Consider the following 15,801-nt stretch of genomic DNA (forward strand, 5'->3'; position numbering starts at 1 on the left):
GGGCCCTGGAGCATGTCAATTTGGCCTATATAAAAAGACCAATGCTATTAAAGAATTGCAATAATTAGGGGCCCATTTAGAGAATTTGCTTGGGGCCCATGTTCTCTAAGTTACGTCACTCACTGCACATGATTACCAACTCCCAGTGCAAGCACCAGAGAGCGCGCTCCGGGAGGATTCAGAAGTCAGCAGTCATATAGAGTCACGGTAGACTTTAACTTCAAGCCTGGACAACTACTTTAACCAAAAATACTGTACTACGACTGATATCACCATACAGTGACCATATATTTGCAATAATGCCCTTGAGCAGGGGCGTACACAGAAATAACAGGTCCCATAGAAAAAGTCCTATTACATCACAGTCCAAGAAGAACATGTCTCCCAACATTTTAAGAAACGGAGAAGGAAATGTAATGCAACACTTTAGACAGTTACTTTGCCCCAAGTGGTCTCACTCAATATGACACCCCTTTCATGACCTCCATAGAGTATTATGCCCCTACAAAATATGATGACCCCATGCAGGGTGATTGACCCACAAACCTTCCACAAAGTATGAGGCCCCCATACAACACCCCATACAGTGAGATTGTCACCACAGCCTCCCAATATACAGTACGAGAGGCACCACAGAAGCCCACACAGTATGATGTCCACCACAGGCCCCTATATATAAAGTGTGATGTCCACCAAAGCCCCCCATACAGTATGAGGATCCCCCCCAGAGCCCCCATACAGTATGATGGCCACCACAGCCGCCAATATAGTATAATGTACCTTATAGCCAGTTAGTTTGTCGACTTCAAAAACAGAGGATGAAAACTATGCAAATAGATTACATAATCAAACAATGTGAGTTGGTTGTCACCATTTTTCCTCTTATCTGTGACTGCTGGATTGAAGGTCAATTGTTAACCATAAAAAGAGGTTATAGGCCTGTGTATGAGAGAGCCAAAAATTCAGCCAAGACGTCTAAATGGCCTGAGACTCTACAGGACTGCAGCCAAGACATTATGGCTCCATCAAGAAAAGGAAAACAGATTTGTCATTCTACAGGATGCCAGCTTAGGGGACCTCGGCCCCAGCTGGAAGAATACAGATATGCTCCATGAACCATGGATAAGTTTGTAAAAACCAGGTTGGGATCTGCCAATCACTTGGAACCTATTGATACATTTTGGATAAAGTCAGGATTGAGACCCGCTGGTCGCCTGGCTCCATGGAGATGTTTGGAGAAGCCAGGTTTTGACCCTCCGATCAACTGGCTTTGGACCACAATAGACTGTCATCTTCCTAAGCTTGTCGTTACCTCCTGTCCCGATGAAGGGGTCGGGTATGACCTTGAAACGCGTTGACCTGTAAACCTTTTAATAAAATCCGTTGATTTCACCCTGCTATTGAATCCTTAGCAGCAGCGCAGTTGCTGACACCTCCTTTTTACTTTTCATTCACCCGTGGCACATGATGTCCTGCAGCAGCTGAAACACATGCTCATGTTGCTATTTGCAACTGCGCCAGGTGAGTGGTCTCACATTAATCATTGTACCAGTATCATTGGATAAGACCCTACTGCGCTCCTTCTTGTCTCCTAGTACTTTTCTTTCAATGTTAATAACTGTATGACTTAATATTGAGCAGAATTACATTTGCTGACTTCCCCCTGTATACAGCATGACCCATCACACAGCCCCCTCAATCAACAATCAAAGCAATCAACCTATGGGACCCTTATACATGTAAACCATAACAAACAAAAAAAACAACTTTAAAAATTCTCTTTTAGTTTAAAAACCCCAATAAAGACATACTGTAAATGCACACACATCTGTACAGAAAACAAGTGATATGAAAAAGAGCCGAAATGAGGGGAGATAGGGTGTCAACCTCCACTGTCAGGAAGGGAGTTGTGAAGGGCAAAACTAGTCCCTAAGTTGTAACGGTATGGTGCCCCCGCACCTCGTCCACTGCCCCTGTGTAGCTACTCTGACTGGCCAGGTGTCCTCTATAGGTTTTTCTTGAATATTGGAGGATTTTTTTGCGGTTTTTATGTTAGAGTAGGACTGGCTGGTGTAAGGACCCTTGACGCGGGTTGCCCGCTTACGTATTATGGCCAGAATATCAACCAATACTTTACATATATTGACGTTTTTGGGCACTTTATATATTTTTTCAGGGTGCAATTGGGCCCAAATGGTTCTGTAAACTGTGGCCTCTGTTTACACAGGATGCATTATAGTTAGCACTGGGCAGCCCGCCATAGGGCTGAGAACCAGATGCTCTGCATTCCTTGTGTGAACACTGCCACATACAGATTATATATTTTCTTGCACTGACTGTAGGCTGGCTGTCTCATTAGGTGTTATTGCACCTGTGCAGTTGCCATTTTACTTGGGTCCGCTGCACCCTGTTACTGCATTCGTATTGAGGCCTAGTTAGACAGGTACGCATCTTTGCCTGTTTTTGTTTTTTCTTGAATATTGGAGGATTTTTTTCCTCTTTTTGTGTTTTTTATGGTCCTCTATAGGGGATCAGAGATATATATATATACACACACATACACAATTTAGGTACTGGACTTGTGCAGCAGAGAATAACCCTCAGATCATAAATGGCAGAACAAAAAGCCACAAAACATCTATGGAGATAAACTATCCTATACACATCTAGACTCTACACGGCCTGAACAGTCGTGTACTTGGCATCTTCTTCAGACACCTTTTCCTCGTCTTTTGATCATTCAGGGTTTTATCAGGGAATTCCTTCAATCAGGACAAGAAAAGGAGACCATAAGTTGTACTGCAATGAGGATGAGAGCTCAGAGGCCCAGACAATATGCCGCATCATAGCCCCCCACATACTACACGAGTCCACACACAGCAACATAAAAATAGTATGAGCCCTCACATAGCCTCCTATGGGCAGTACGTGCCCCCACATAGCCTCCTATGGGCAGTACGTGCCCCCACATAGCCTCCTATGGCCAGTACGTGCCCCCACATAGCCTCCTATGGCCAGTACGTGCCCCCACATAGCCTCCTATGGCCAGTACGTGCCCCCACATAGCCTCCTATGGCCAGTACGTGCCCCCACATAGCCTCCTATGGCCAGTACGTGCCCCCACATAGCCTCCTATGGGCAGTACGTGCCCCCACATAGCCTCCTATGGGCAGTACGTGCCCCCACATAGCCTCCTATGGGCAGTACGTGCCCCCACATAGCCTCCTATGGGCAGTACGTGCCCCCACATAGCCTCCTATGGGCAGTACGTGCCCCCACATAGCCTCCTATGGGCAGTACGTGCCCCCACATAGCCTCCTATGGGCAGTACGTGCCCCCACATAGCCTCCTATGGGCAGTACGTGCCCCCACATAGCCTCCTATGGGCAGTACGTGCCCCCACATAGCCTCCTATGGGCAGTACGTGCCCTCACATAGCCTCCTATGGGCAGTACGTGCCCTCACATAGCCTCCTATAGGCAGTACGTGCCCTCACATAGCCTCCTATAGGCAGTACGTGCCCTCACATAGCCTCCTATAGGCAGTACGTGCCCTCACATAGCCTCCTATAAGCAGTACGCGCCCTCACATAGCCTCCTATGGGCAGTACGCGCCCTCACATAGCCTCCTATAGGCAGTACGCGCCCTCACATAGCCTCCTATAGGCAGTATGCGCCCTCACATAGCCTCCTATAGGCAGTATGTGCCCTCACATAGCCTCCTACAGTTGTGTGAAAGTTTTTGCCCCCTTCCTGATCTCCTATTCTTTTGCATGTTTGCCACACTTAAATGTTTCAGAGCACCAAACACATTTAAATATTAGTAAAAGATAACACAAGTAATCACACAATGCAGTTTATAAATGAAGGTCTTTATTACTAAGGGAAAAATCTGGGCAACCGCCAGGGGCCCGTGGCTCTAGGTGGCCCTATCGCCAGATTGCCCTCATTACAATGTTTTGTGCGCCACAGGCGGTGCACATGTCCCGGCAGGGAGCTTTCCTCACACTGTGCTGCAGATGATGCAGAATAGCAGCTCAGCTCCAGGGAAGCTCCCATTGCCTCTGTTTTGCCAGCGCGATTATATCATCAGCTGGCTCCGGAGTAATGATGACATCGCGCTAGCATGTATACTCTGGCCAGACCAGAAGTGGAGCCTCGGGGAGCGCAGCAGAGGGACGAGGGAACGGGAGCGAGGTGAGTATGTCTTTATGGGGCTCATACTGTATACAGGAGGCTACATAGGGGCTCACACTGTATACAGGAGGCTACACAGGGGCTCACACTGTATATAACAAGAAGCTATATAGGGGCTCACACTGTATACAGGAGGCTACATAGGGGCTCACACTGTATACAGGAGGATACACAGGGGCTCACACTGTATACAGGAGGCTACATAGGGGCTCACACTGTATACAGGAGGCTACATAGGGGCTCACACTGTATATAACAAGAAGCTATATAGGGGCTCACACTGTATACAGGAGGCTACATAGGGGCTCACACTGTATATAACAAGAAGCTATATAGGGGCTCACACTGTATACAGGAGGCTACATAGGGGCTCACACTGTATATAACAAGAAGCTATATAGGGGCTCACACTGTATACAAGAGGCTACATAGGGGCTCACACTGTATACAGGAGGCTACATAGGGGCTCACACTGTATACAGGAGGCTACATAGGGGCTCACACTGTATACAGGAGGCTACATAGGGGCTCACACTGTATACAGGAGGCTACATAGGGGCTCACACTGTATACAGAAGGATACATAGGGGCTCACACTGTATACAAGAGGCTACATAGGGGCTCACACTGTATACAAGAGGCTACATAGGGGCTCACACTGTATACAGGAGGATACACAGGGGCTCACACTGTATACAGGAGGCTACATAGGGGCTCACACTGTATACAAGAGGCTACATAGGGGCTCACACTGTATACAAGAGGCTACATAGGGGCTCACACTGTATACAGAAGGATACATAGGGGCTCACACTGTATACAAGAGGCTACATAGGGGCTCACACTGTATACAAGAGGCTACATAGGGGCTCACACTGTATACAAGAGGCTACATAGGGGCTCACACTGTATACAGGAGGCTACATAGGGGCTCACACTGTATACAGGAGGCTACATAGGGGCTCACACTGTATACAAGAGGCTACATAGGGGCTCACACTGTATACAGAAGGATACATAGGGGCTCACACTGTATACAGAAGGATACATAGGGGCTCACACTGTATACAAGAGGCTACATAGGGGCTCACACTGTATACAAGAGGCTACATAGGGGCTCACACTGTATACAGGAGGATACACAGGGGCTCACACTGTATACAAGAGGCTACATAGGGGCTCACACTGTATACAGGAGGATACATAGGGGCTCACACTGTATACAGGAGGATACATAGGGGCTCACACTGTATACAGGAGGCTACATAGGGGCTCACACTGTATACAGGAGGCTACATAGGGGCTCACACTGTATACAAGAGGCTACATAGGGGCTCACACTGTATACAAGAGGCTACATAGGGGCTCACACTGTATACAAGAGGCTACATAGGGGCTCACACTGTATACAGGAGGATACACAGGGGCTCACACTGTATACAGGAGGCTACATAGGGGCTCACACTGTATACAGGAGGCTACATAGGGGCTCACACTGTATACAGGAGGCTACATAGGGGCTCACACTGTATACAGGAGGCTACATAGGGGCTCACACTGTATACAACAAGAAGCTATATAGGGGCTTACACTGTATACAGGAGGCTATATAGGGGCTCACACTGTATACAGGAGGCTACATAGGGGCTCACACTGTATATAACAAGAAGCTATATAGGGGCTTACACTGTATACAGGAGGCTACATAGGGGCTAACACTGTATATAACAAGAAGCTATATAGGGGCTCACACTGTATATAACAAGAAGCTATATAGGGGCTTACACTGTATACAGGAGGCTACATAGGGGCTCACACTGTATATAACAAGAAGCTATATACAGTGGGGAAAAAAAGTATTTAGTCAGTCAGCAATAGTGCAAGTTCCACCACTTAAAAAGATGAGAGGCGTCTGTAATTTACATCATAGGTAGACCTCAACTATGGGAGACAAACTGAGAAAAAAAAATCCAGAAAATCACATTGTCTGTTTTTTTTTTCATTTTATTTGCATATTATGGTGGAAAATAAGTATTTGGTCAGAAACAAGCAATCAAGATTTCTGGCTCTCACAGACCTGTAACTTCTTCTTTAAGAGTCTCCTCTTTCCTCCACTCATTACCTGTAGTAATGGCACCTGTTTAAACTTGTTATCAGTATAAAAAGACACCTGTGCACACCCTCAAACAGTCTGACTCCAAACTCCACTATGGTGAAGACCAAAGAGCTGTCAAAGGACACCAGAAACAAAATTGTAGCCCTGCACCAGGCTGGGAAGACTGAATCTGCAATAGCCAACCAGCTTGGAGTGAAGAAATCAACTGTGGGAGCAATAATTAGAAAATGGAAGACATACAAGACCACTGATAATCTCCCTCGATCTGGTGCTCCACGCAAAATCCCACCCCGTGGGGTCAGAATGATCAAAAGAACGGTGAGCAAAAATCCCAGAACCACGCGGGGGGACCTAGTGAATGAACTGCAGAGAGCTGGGACCAATGTAACAAGGCCTACCATAAGTATAACACACTACGCCACCATGGACTCAGATCCTGCAGTGCCAGACGTGTCCCACTGCTTAAGCCTGTACATGTCCGGGCCCGTCTGAAGTTTGATAGAGAGCATTTGGATGATCCAGAGGAGTTTTGGGAGAATGTCCTATGGTCTGATGAAACCAAACTGGAACTGTTTGGTAGAAACACAACTTGTCGTGTTTGGAGGAAAAAGAATACTGAGTTGCATCCATCAAACACCATACCTACTGTAAAGCATGGTGGTGGAAACATCATGCTTTGGGGCTGTTTCTCTGCAAAGGGGCCAGGACGACTGATCCGGGTACATGAAAGAATGAATGGGGCCATGTATCGTGAGATTTTGAGTGCAAACCTCCTTCCATCAGCAAGGGCATTGAAGATGAAACGTGGCTGGGTCTTTCAACATGACAATTATCCAAAGCACACCGCCAGGGCAACGAAGGAGTGGCTTCGTAAGAAGCATTTCAAGGTCCTGGAGTGGCCTAGCCAGTCTCCAGATCTCAACCCTATAGAAAACCTTTGGAGGGAGTTGAAAGTCCGTGTTGCCAAGCGAAAAGCCAAAAACATCACTGCTCTAGAGGAGATCTGCATGGAGGAATGGGCCAACATACCAACAACAGTGTGTGGCAACCTTGTGAAGACTTACAGAAAACGTTTGACCTCTGTCATTGCCAACAAAGGATATATCACAAAGTATTGAGATGAAATTTTGTTTCTGACCAAATACTTATTTTCCACCATAATATGCAAATAAAATGAAAAAAAAACAGACAATGTGATTTTCTGGATTTTTTTTTCTCAGTTTGTCTCCCATAGTTGAGGTCTACCTATGATGTAAATTACAGACGCCTCTCATCTTTTTAAGTGGTGGAACTTGCACTATTGCTGACTGACTAAATACTTTTTTTCCCCACTGTAGGGGCTCACACTGTATATAACAAGAAGCTATATAGGGGCTTACACTGTATACAGGAGGCTACATAGGGGCTCACACTGTATACAGGAGGCTACATAGGGGCTCACACTGTATACAGGAGGCTACATAGGGGCTCACACTGTATACAACAAGAAGCTATATAGGGGCTTACACTGTATACAGGAGGCTATATAGGGGCTCACACTGTATACAGGAGGCTACATAGGGGCTCACACTGTATATAACAAGAAGCTATATAGGGGCTTACACTGTATACAGGAGGCTACATAGGGGCTCACACTGTATATAACAAGAAGCTATATAGGGGCTCACACTGTATACAGGAGGCTACATAGGGGCTCACACTGTATACAGGAGGCTACATAGGGGCTCACACTGTATACAAGAAGCTATATAGGGGCTCACACTGTATACAGGAGGCTACATAGGGGCTCACACTGTATACAGGAGGCTACATAGGGGCTCACACTGTATACAGGAGGCTACATAGGGGCTCACACTGTATACAGGAGGCTACATAGGGGCTCACACTGTATACAGGAGGCTACATAGGGGCTCACACTGTATACAGGAGGCTACATAGGGGCTCACACTGTATACAGGAGGCTACATAGGGGCTCACACTGTATACAGGAGGCTACATAGGGGCTCACACTGTATATAACAAGAAGCTATATAGGGGCTCACACTGTATACAGGCTACATAGGGGCTCACACTGTATACAGGCTACATAGGGACTCACACTGTATACAGGAGGCTATATAGAGGCTCACACTGTATAGGGGAGGCTATATAGAGGGCCTCACATTGTATACAGGAGGCTATATAGGGGCTCACACTGTATATAACAAGAAGCTATATAGGGGCTCACACTGTATACAGGCTACATAGGGGCTCACACTGTATACAGGCTACATAGGGACTCACACTGTATACAGGAGGCTATATAGAGGCTCACACTGTATAGGGGAGGCTATATACAGGGCCTCACATTGTATACAGGAGGCTATATAGGGGCTCACACTGTATATAACAAGAAGCTATATAGGGGCTCACACTGTATACAGGATACATAGGGGCTCACACTGTATATAGGAGGATATATAGGGGCTCACACTGTATACAGGAGGCTATATAGAGGCTCACACTGTATAGGAGAGGCTACATAGAGGGCCTCACATTGTATACAGGAGGCTATATAGGGGCTCACACTATACAGGAGGCTATATAGGGACTCACACTGTATACATGAGGCTATATAGGGGTTCACAATGTATACGGGAGGCTATACCAGAGATAACACGGTAATAACTCTCTGGGTACAGATAAAGCAGTAGATGACTCCTGCAGTCCTATGTAACACCACAGATAACACAGTGATAATTCTGCGTACAGATAATGTAGTAGATGTCAATGCAGTCCTATGTAACACCAGAGATAACACATTAGTCACATGCAGTCCTATGTAACACCAGAGATAACACATTAATAACTGTCTGAGTACAGATAATGTAGTAGATTTCACCTGCAGTCCTATGTAACACCACATATAACACAGTGATAGCTCTCGGAGTGCAGATAATGTAGTAGATGTCACCTGCAGACCTATGTAACACCACAGATAACAGTGATAACTCTGAGTACACATAATGTAGAATGCATAGGCAGATTATAATGAGGGTATACGACTGCAGGTAACATCTACTACATTCTCTGTACTCACTCACTGTTATCTGTGGAGTTACTGATCATGGATGTGATCTCCCATGCTTCTCATGTTGGGTCCTTTATATCTCCTTAATATTTCTCACCTCGCTTCTCACACCAGTCCTCCAGGTTCGCTCTCCTCCTCTGTTTGAGCAACTGCTTCACTGAGAGATTATTTCCCAAAACCAGATTGTGAAACTTTCCCTGCAGCTCATCGCAATCGCTCACAAGGACACTGCCCCTAACATAGACCACAACCACAACATCAGGACTAATGATATAAAGCAGGACTGACACTAAGAATTACGGGGTCCCATACTGGCAAAATTTTCGGGGCCCCCTTGAAACTCCACCCAGGCTCCACCCCAGCCCCACATCCACCCCTCGAACCTTCCACAGTCCCACCACCCTCTCTTGGAAAAACTCCACTTCTGCACCACGTCCTCCCCATCACACATTTAGAGTTCCCATCACCACACACATAGTCAGCAGCTTTTTTGTTTCGGCCAAAAGATTTTTTAATACGCCACCACAACAAGGTAGACTCTTTTGACCGGGCTCTACTCTACTCTAACTTACTAAACATTTGTTAAAATATCCAATACAATTTAGGTATATTGTTATGTATCTTTCAATTTTTAAAATGACCAATAATATCACAAGGGTTGTACCGCCACACCATGACCAGACCACATCATATTACCACCACATAGTGACCGAATACTACAATACTGATCATTAATAGAAAAAAAAACAATACTAAATGCCATTATACACAGATCTGTATTTAGTATACAGTGTCCGTGTGCAGGTAATACAGTGATCACTGGTGACCAGTAGCGTAGCTACCGGGGGGGTGGCCCCGCACTCTCAGGGGGCCCACCTGGCGATACGCTACAGATGCATTTTGTGGCAGAGCAGGAATAATCAATCTCCCTCCTCTGCCATCCGGCCGCTATGGGTCCCTGAGCAGGCGGGGGGGGGGCCCAGTGCCAGCAGTGGGTCCCCCGCCCATCATCGCAGGGTCAGCGGTGTCGGCTACATGCCGACACAGCTGACCGCATTGATGACAGAAGGAGCAAGCGCTCCTTCTCTCATCATCCCCGTCAGCGTCTGACGTCGCCGACACTGACAGGGGGCGCGATGACGTCAGTACCCGGCGTCTGCAGTCGGAGATGAGCGGGAGCAGCACAGGAACCAGGAGGAAGAGAGGTGAGTATTTAGTTTATGGGGGAGTGGTGCATTATCCTACAGAGGATGGCTATGGGGGTGCATATGCATAGGGTATCTATGGGGGTGCATATACAGAGGATGGCTATGGGGATTCAATACAGAGGGAGGTTATGGGGGGTGCTTATACAGAGGATGGCTATGGGGGTGCATATACAGAGGGTGGCTATGGGGGTGCATATACAGAGGGTGGCTATGGGGGTGCATATACAGAGGGTGGCTATGGGGGTGCATATACAGAGGGTGGCTATGGGGGTGCATATAAAGAGGATGGCTATGGGGGTGCATATACAGAGGATGGCTATGGGGGTGCATATACAGAGGGTGGCTATGGGGGTGCATATACAGAGGGTGGCTATGGGGGTGCATATACAGAGGGTGGCTATGGGGGTGCATATACAGAGGGTGGCTGTGGGGGTGCATATACAGAGGGTGGCTATGGGGGTGCATATAAAGAATGTGGCTATGGGGGTGCATATACAGAGGATGGCTATGGGGGTGCATATAAAGAAGGTGGCTATGGGGGTGCATATACAGAGGGTGGCTATGGGGGTGCATATACAGAGGGTGGCTATGGGGGTGCATATACAGAGGGTGGCTATGGGGGTGCATATACAGAGGGTGGCTATGGGGGTGCATATACAGAGGGTGGCTATGGGGGTGCAATAGAGGATGGCTATGGGGGTGCATATAAAGACGGTGGCTATGGGGGTGCATATACAGAGGGTGGCTATGGGGGTGCATATACAGAGGGTGGCTATGGGGCTGCATATACTACAGAGGATGGCTATGGGGGTACATTATACTACAGAGGGTGGTTATGGGGGTGCATATAAAGAAGGTGGCTATGGGGGTGCATATACAGAGGGTGGCTATGGGGGTGCATATACTACAGAGGATGGCTATGGGGGTGCATATACAGAGGGTGGCTATGGGGCTGCATATACTACAGAGGATGGCTATGGGGGTACATTACACTACAGAGGGTGGCTATGGGGGTACATTATACTACAGAGGGTGGTTATGGGGGTGCATATAAAGAAGGTGGCTATGGGGGTGCATATACAGAGGGTGGCTATGGGGGTGCATATACAGAGGGTGGCTATGGGGGTGCATATACTACAGAGGATGGCTATGGGGGTGCATATACAGAGGGTGGCTATGGGGGTGCATATACAGAGGGTGGCTATGGGGGGTGCATATACAGAGGGTGGCTATGGGGGTGCATATAAAGAAGGTGGCTATGGAGGTACATTATACTACAGAAGATGGCTATGGGGGTGCATATACAGAGGGTGGCTATGGGGCTGCATATACAGAGGGTGGCTATGGGGGTGCATATAAAGAAGGTGGCTATGGAGGTACATTATACTACAGAAGATGGCTATGGGGGTGCATATACAGAGGATGGCTATGGAGGTACATTATACTACAGAGGATGGCTATGGGGGTGCATATACAGAGGATGGCTATGGGGGTGCATATAAAGAAGGTGGCTAAGGAGGTACATTATACTACAGAGGATGGCTATGGGGGTGCATATACAGAGGATGGCTATGGGGGTGCATATAAAGAAGGTGGCTATGGAGGTACATTATACTACAGAGGATGGCTATGGGGGTGCATATACAGAGGATGGCTATGGGGGTGCATATAAAGAAGGTGGCTATGGAGGTACATTATACTACAGAGGATGGCTATGGGGGTGCATATACAGAGGATGGCTATGGGGGTGCATATAAAGAAGGTGGCTATGGAGGTACATTATACTACAGAGGATGGCTATGGGGGTGCATATACAGAGGATGGCTATGGGGCTGCATATACAGAGGATGGCTATGGGGGTGCATATAAAGAAGGTGGCTATGGAGGTACATTATACTACAGAGGATGGCTATGGGGGTGCATATACAGAGGGTGGCTATGGGGCTGCATATACAGAGGATGGCTATGGGGGTGCATATAAAGAAGGTGGCTATGGAGGTACATTATACTACAGAAGATGGCTATGGGGGTGCATATACAGAGGATGGCTATGGAGGTACATTATACTACAGAGGATGGCTATGGGGCTGCATATACAGAGGATGGCTATGGGGGTGCATATAAAGAAGGTGGCTAAGGAGGTACATTATACTACAGAGGATGGCTATGGGGGTGCATATACAGAGGATGGCTATGGGGGTGCATATAAAGAAGGTGGCTATGGAGGTACATTATACTACAGAGGATGGCTATGGGGGTGCATATACAGAGGATGGCTATGGGGGTGCATATAAAGAAGGTGGCTATGGAGGTACATTATACTACAGAGGATGGCTATGGGGGTGCATATACAGAGGATGGCTATGGGGGTGCATATAAAGAAGGTGGCTATGGAGGTACATTATACTACAGAGGATGGCTATGGGGGTGCATATACAGAGGATGGCTATGGGGGTGCATATAAAGAAGGTGGCTATGGGGGTGCATATACAGAGGGTGGCTATGGGGGTGCATATACAGAGGGTGGCTATGGGGGTGCATATACAGAGGGTGGCTATGGGGGTACATTATACTACAGAGGATGGCTATGGGGGTGCATATACAGAGGGTGACTATGGGGGTGCATATACAGAGGGTGGCTATGGGGTTGCATATACTACAGAGGGTGGCTATGGGGGTGCATATACAGAGGGTGGCTATGGGGCTGCATATACAGAGGGTGGCTATGGGGCTGCATATACTACAGAGGGTGACTATGGGGGTGCATATACAGAGGGTGGCTATGGGAATGCATATACAGAGGGCGGCTATGGGGCTGCATATACTACAGAGGGTGACTATGGGGGTGCATATACAGAGGGTGGCTATGGGAATGCATATACTACAGAGGGTGACTATGGGGGTGCATATACAGAGGATGGCTATGGGGGTGCATATACAGAGGGTGGCTATGGGGGTGCATATACAGAGGGTGGCTATGGGGGTGCATATACAGAGGGTGGCTATGGGGGTACATTATACTACAGAGGATGGCTATGGGGGTGCATATACAGAGGGTGACTATGGGGGTGCATATACAGAGGGTGGCTATGGGGTTGCATATACTACAGAGGGTGGCTATGGGGGTGCATATACAGAGGGTGGCTATGGGGCTGCATATACAGAGGGTGGCTATGGGGCTGCATATACTACAGAGGGTGACTATGGGGGTGCATATACAGAGGGTGGCTATGGGGGTACATTATACTACAGAGGATGGCTATGGGGGTGCATATACAGAGGGTGACTATGGGGGTGCATATACAGAGGGTGGCTATGGGGTTGCATATACTACAGAGGGTGGCTATGGGGGTGCATATACAGAGGGTGGCTATGGGGCTGCATATACAGAGGGTGGCTATGGGGCTGCATATACTACAGAGGGTGACTATGGGGGTGCATATACAGAGGGTGGCTATGGGGCTGCATATACTACAGAGGGTGACTATGGGGGTGCATATACAGAGGGTGGCTATGGGAATGCATATACTACAGAGGGTGACTATGGGGGTGCATATACAGAGGATGGCTATGGGGGTGCATATACAGAGGGTGGCTATGGGGGTGCATATACAGAGGGTGGCTATGGGGGTGCATATACAGAGGGTGGCTATGGGGGTACATTATACTACAGAGGATGGCTATGGGGGTGCATATACAGAGGGTGACTATGGGGGTGCATATACAGAGGGTGGCTATGGGGTTGCATATACTACAGAGGGTGGCTATGGGGGTGCATATACAGAGGGTGGCTATGGGGCTGCATATACAGAGGGTGGCTATGGGGCTGCATATACTACAGAGGGTGACTATGGGGGTGCATATACAGAGGGTGGCTATGGGAATGCATATACTACAGAGGGTGACTATGGGGGTGCATATACAGAGGGTGGCTATGGGGATGCATATACTACATAGGATGGCTATGGGGGTGCATATACAGAGGGTGGCTATGGGGGTGCATATACAGAGGGTGGCTATGGGGCTGCATATACTACAGAGGGTGACTATGGGGGTGCATATACAGAGGGTGGCTATGGGGATGCATATACTACAGAGGATGGCTATGGGGGTGCATATACAGAGGGTGACTATGGGGGTGCATATACAGAGGGTGGCTATGGGGATGCATATACTACAGAGGATGGCTATGGGGGTGCATATACAGAGGGTGACTATGGGGGTGCATATACAGAGGGTGGCTATGGGGTTGCATATACTACAGAGGATGGCTATGGGGTTGCATATACTACAGAGGATGGCTATGGGGGTGCATATACTACAGAGGGTGACTATGGGGGTGCATATACAGAGGGTGGCTATGGGGTTGCATATACTACAGAGGATGGCTATGGGGGTGCATATACAGAGGGTGGCTATGGGGGTGCATATACAGAGGGTGGCTATGGGGGTGCATATACAGAGGGTGGCTATGGGGCTGCATATACTACAGAGGGTGACTATGGGGGTGCATATACAGAGGGTGGCTATGGGGATGCATATACTACAGAGGATGGCTATGGGGGTGCATATACAGAGGGTGGCTATGGGGCTGCATATACTACAGAGGGTGACTATGGGGGTGCATATACAGAGGGTGGCTATGGGGGTGCATATACAGAGGGTGGCTATGGGGTTGCATATACTACAGAGGATGGCTATGGGGGTGCATATACAGAGGGTGACTATGGGGGTGCATATACAGAGGGTGACTATGGGGGTGCATATACAGAGGGTGACTATGGGGTTGCATATACTACAGAGGATGGCTATGGGGTGCATATACAGAGGGTGACTATGGGGGTGCATATACAGAGGGTGACTATGGGGGTGCATATACAGAGGGTGGCTATGGGGTTACATATACTACAGAGGATGGCTATGGGGGTGCATATACAGAGGGTGGCTATGGGGGTGCATATACAGAGGGTGGCTATGGGGTTACATATACTACAGAGGATGGCTATGGGGGTGCATATACAGAGGGTGGCTATGGGGGTGCATATACAGAGGGTGACTATGGGGGTGCATATACAGAGGGTGGCTATGGGGTTGCATATACTACAGAGGATGGCTATGGGGGTGCATATACAGAGGATGGCTATGGGGTGCATATACAGAGGGTGACTATGGGGGTGCATATACAGAGGGTGACTATGGGGTTGCATATAC

At 48.0% G+C, this 15,801-nt stretch overlaps 1 protein-coding gene across 10 annotated transcripts in view; it reads right to left on the reverse strand.

Moving 5' to 3' along the window:
- The window catches only part of IL5RA (interleukin 5 receptor subunit alpha), a 110,521-nt gene that overhangs the window by 58,691 nt on the left and 36,029 nt on the right, over window positions 1-15,801 (reverse strand). Inside the window, exon 1 of one of the 10 annotated variants that reach the window (XM_073564422.1) lies at window positions 9,480-9,622. The exons of 8 other annotated variants lie outside the window; for them this stretch is intronic. The gene's annotated coding sequence lies outside the window, so the exon portion shown is untranslated. Of the gene's footprint in view, window positions 1-9,479; window positions 9,623-15,801 lie in introns of those variants that run through there. One more of the 10 variants, XM_073564425.1, reaches the window with a different exon arrangement.

The sequence above is a fragment of the Dendrobates tinctorius genome, unplaced genomic scaffold (assembly GCF_039654945.1).
Source record: "Dendrobates tinctorius isolate UK_male_01 unplaced genomic scaffold, ASM3965494v1 ptg000455l, whole genome shotgun sequence".
In the NCBI taxonomy this organism is placed as follows: domain Eukaryota; kingdom Metazoa; phylum Chordata; class Amphibia; order Anura; family Dendrobatidae; genus Dendrobates; species Dendrobates tinctorius.